Source organism: Suncus etruscus, chromosome 4 (genome assembly GCF_024139225.1).
Source record: "Suncus etruscus isolate mSunEtr1 chromosome 4, mSunEtr1.pri.cur, whole genome shotgun sequence".
Lineage (NCBI taxonomy): Eukaryota > Metazoa > Chordata > Mammalia > Eulipotyphla > Soricidae > Suncus > Suncus etruscus.
In genome coordinates this window covers 138,831,405-138,835,630 of record NC_064851.1, presented here as the reverse complement: position 1 = coordinate 138,835,630, position 4,226 = coordinate 138,831,405, and the positions used below count along the sequence as shown (strand labels likewise).

The window sequence follows — 4,226 nt, the reverse complement described above, 5'->3', positions numbered from 1 at the left end:
AATTTCAGGAGTGTTTGATTCACTTCTTTAAAGAATGTCATGGGTATCCTTAGAGGGATTGCATTAAATCTGTACAATGCTTTGGGAAGTATTGACATTTTACTGATGTTTGTTGGGGACTGTGACTTGTTTGAGGTTATTTTGCTATACTTTCTGCCTTAGTTCAGCCTTTCACCTAAAGGCTACATGCAGTCTTGCTGTAAGTTCTTGGGCCAAAGAGAAAGGAATGTGCAGCTGCAAAGTATAATTAATCTTGTAGCCTGGAGGAGAGCAACACGGCCCGGTACCATTCCCAGAAATGAGGTCTTACTCCCTCAACTACATTCCGGAGTCAACAAGGCAGTTATTATGTGTATATGTTACATTGTCTGTACAAAATTATTTCTGTAAGAACATTGCCCCCACCTTATATCTGTTAAAAGTTTAGAAATGCAGCTAGAAGGTCACAAGATGTTTCCATGGATACTGCAAGAAGTATTGCCCACTTGCCTTATTTGGAATAATGAAGTAATTTTCATGCCAAAAGAATGATTGACATTGCCTTTTGCCTGCCTCCTTCACCTTCCCTATATAAAGAGGTGCTGGACCTCAATAAACGCCTTTGAACAGAGTTTATGTCTTGGGCCATTTATTATTAACCTCTCTCAGATTTCTTACAGGTGTGGTGTGATCTGAGCCTTGCAAAATAAAGGTGTGGCCGTCCGTGAGCCTCTCGACTGATCCCCGCTGGCCGGGCCCCTCCGGGGGGCTTCAGGACCCCGCATTTTGGCGCCCAACGTGGGGCAGAACCACCACCACACTCGAACGACTCTGGCCGGCGAATCCGGAGCTCTTTCGTAAATCGCTGGGAAACCCCATCCGGGTAAGCGTTGAAACGAGTTAGCCTTGATCAAAAATTTTAACTGCAGTTTTTCCAGTCGTTCTAACCACCCCCCCTGATTGGCTTTTGGGGCTTCGCCCATTGGATCCACTACCATGGGTGTTTCGTTGAGTACTGAACTTAAATTCATTACAGATATACAGTCTGAGTTGAAAGTCAGACATATAGAGGTTACCAAAAAAGATATTTGTAATTTTTTAATGTTTGTTCATGATGTTTGCCAGAAATCTAGTGTTCCCGGGCTCCCTCTCGCTCTGACTCTGTCTCTCAGTTTCCTTCCTCTTCTGACCCTTCATCTTCACTTCTGCCGCTGCGCCCTCTGTGCAAAATCCTAAACAGCCCTTCAGTTCCCTAGCCTCAGCTCCGTCCCTGTTCCACCAAAACCTTTACTCCCCTCACCACCCTCCCCTCCTTAGCCAGCAATTGCAACAATACAAAGCCTTTAATTGGAAAAGCCTCAAAGAGCCATTTCAAGCCGTAACCTCCTATGGCCCCCAAGCCCCTTACACGCTCTCCTGCTTAGAATCTAAAAGCTGAACTCTTTGTCTCTTGGGAAGTTAACGTTTTTTTCCGCTGCAAAGCCCTTGCAGATAGGCAGGAATCCTGATCTCTAAGCTCTTATAGCTGGCCTCGCCTGTTTTCATACCTTAAAGGTACAGCACACACTTTCCAGGTCCCAGCTTGCCAACATGGCTCTTGCTGCCCTCTATGCCTGGAAGTCGCTCCCCAGAGCCAGCATTCCAGCAGCTCCCCCACACGCGGCAACAAACTGTTGCTGCTTTCTCCCTCCCCCCCCCTTTTCTGACTTGAGTTCCCAACTCACCACAATTACATCCATGGTGTCTCACCTCTCTAACAAACTTGATAATGCTCTTAGCTCAAAAACCAGTGCTACTACCTTTCCTGTCTTTCTCCCTAATGGAAAAAGTCTTCCCCCCCCCCGCCTGCTCAGCAGCCTCCGCAGCTACCTTCTCAAACGCCTCCCACTGATCCCCCGCACCCCAGGGAAAAAATTCTAAATGCCCAAGACGCTCAGTCCCTAACCATGGCAGATTCCCTCCTCTCACCGCTCCCCTTTCTTAAAGCTATAGAAATGAAACTACTTGGCCAAATTAAAAATCTTAAACAAATCTTAAGCCTTCAAAAACAGGCTGCTTCTCTTAATTCACAAGTTTCTGCCCTTCAGGCTTTCCCCCGCCCTCCTAAATCTATAGTTGTCTGTCCTCTGCCCACTGAATTCCACGGCCAGGCCCCCCATCTTGAGAATTCAGAGGGACAAACTAATAAAAGTGAGGCTGAGTGCCATAAAACAGAAACTGCTGCAGTGCCTACAAAAAATTCTAAGGGCACAGTGAGCAGGATAATTACAAAGTATCATCTGCTAAGCCATAAAACCTTGCGATATCTACACTTTGCTGTTAAAACTTCTGAGCCTAATGTACCTTTTACTCAGTACATTTTGCTCAAACCAGTCCTCAGCCTCCTTCAGCCTCTTTCCTGCCAGCCTTGGGAAACAGCCAGCTCAGGCCCTGCCACTCCCTCTTTAAGCCTTCCAATTCACCTTGAAATACCCAATCTTTGTTATTCAAAAGAAATCTGAAAAGTGGCATCTCTTGCATATTCTCAAATCAATTAATAAAACCATGATCCCCATGGTGCTTTTGCAACCCAGACTCCCCTCTTCGGTTGCCATTCCCTCTAATTCCAATAAATTAGTAATTAATCTTAAAAGATTGCTTTTTTTTTCTCTATATCATTACACCCTGCGGACTGTAAAGAATTTGCCTCTAGCCTTCCTGCTGTTAACTGTGCTGGCCCCTTCCCGAGTTATCAGTGGAAGACTCTGCTTCACCTTGTCAGCCCTACACTTTGTCAGATATGTGTTATTAGGTTTAGTGCATTAAGTGGTGTAAAGTAATTATTAAAACATTGAAAATTAGGAAACTTTTTAAATTCAGGTCTGTAAGAGTTAAAAAAAAATTCTCTAGGGAGAAAAAGCAACAGGAAGATAAGAGCAATAAACTTTTTTTTTCTCGTGCCTCTCAGAAAATTTTACAGCAAGGTCATAATTCTGTCACTTTACAGATAACAAAATATTGGTAAAATAAAAACTTCTTTGTGTTTTAAAATCCAAACGAACACAAAAGTGTTAAATTTAAGTCTTATATTTCTATTAAAAGTTTTATTTTAATTTTTAAAGTATTTACAAAATTATGTGAAAAATAATGTGGTTAGCCTTTTTAAACAATATAGTTAATTTAATGCTCAGTAAACACCTAGGTGTGCTTTATAGTACCCTTAGTTTTAACTTTGTGCTACAGCAATGGTTGTTCTTTATTTCTGCATTGAAAGAACTATTATTTTAAGTGCATTCAAAATATCAGCACATTATACAAATCTGTATATTTGTGTCGCAGTGAAAAAATAATATTAATAAAAAATATATTATGTATAATTTTATAAGTAATATTATAAAAGTAACTAAACTTTATAAGCAAATTAACTAGTATTAAATACAATTTAGGTCTTAAGTTCTAAGTGTGTAAATGCATCAGATGTCTTTAACTATATTTTATAATAATCTAAGCATTTAGTTAATTTGGTATATAATATTTTTTACAAATTATTCACTTAAAGTCTTCATAGTAAAAACAGTTGTTTGTTTTTTAAAATCAGTTTTTTATACCTTTAATAATCATAGTTCATGCTATTGTGTTTAATCATAAAAATTTTAACACTTTATTGCAGCTGTCTTACTGTTCTACTGCAAAACCAATTTAAAGAAAACCTATTCATTTACAGCAAATCATTTCATACTTCAGAGTAGAGACTCCTTCTACAGTGCTCATTAACCATTTTACTTAATGTTTTAAACTTCAAATTAAAATTGTTTTAAAAATGTTTTGTGTTAAATCTAAACCTTAAAATTTATTTTCAGCAAAGTTCCACTCCATCTACATTAAGTACTTCTCAAAACTAAAAAAATTTTTTCTACAAAAATTTTTTTTCTTCTCACAAACATGCTAGCTAAATATTTAAAAGCGCTTGTTAATTTTTTATAAATAAGTCTTAAATCAATCCTTTTGTCTGTTTATGTGTCTGTTGTGATGAATGAAAGTGGCCACAAGTGTAAAATGTTGTGTTTAGTGTTGTTTTGTTTTGTCTGTTTATTTGTTATCTCTACATTTTATAATAATACAATTTTTAAAGCCTTATCCATTTTTCAAATTTCAATTAATTTTTTCAACCTAGTTCAGTCTGGTCAATTCACAAACTGGCATCTTGCAACTAAAAATCATGTGTTAAAAATTATGTATTAAGCTAGCTTTGTCCTTCTAAGAACATG

The 4,226-nt window shown here is 38.5% G+C and overlaps 1 non-coding gene across 1 annotated transcript; it reads left to right on the top strand.

The window, feature by feature from the left end:
* The first annotated feature begins 3,141 nt into the window (after positions 1 to 3,141).
* Positions 3,142 to 3,271, top strand: LOC126007749 (small nucleolar RNA SNORA22). Its single transcript, XR_007495237.1, has one exon. It is a non-coding gene; the product is annotated as a small nucleolar RNA SNORA22 (small nucleolar RNA).
* Positions 3,272 to 4,226: the final 955 nt, after the last annotated feature.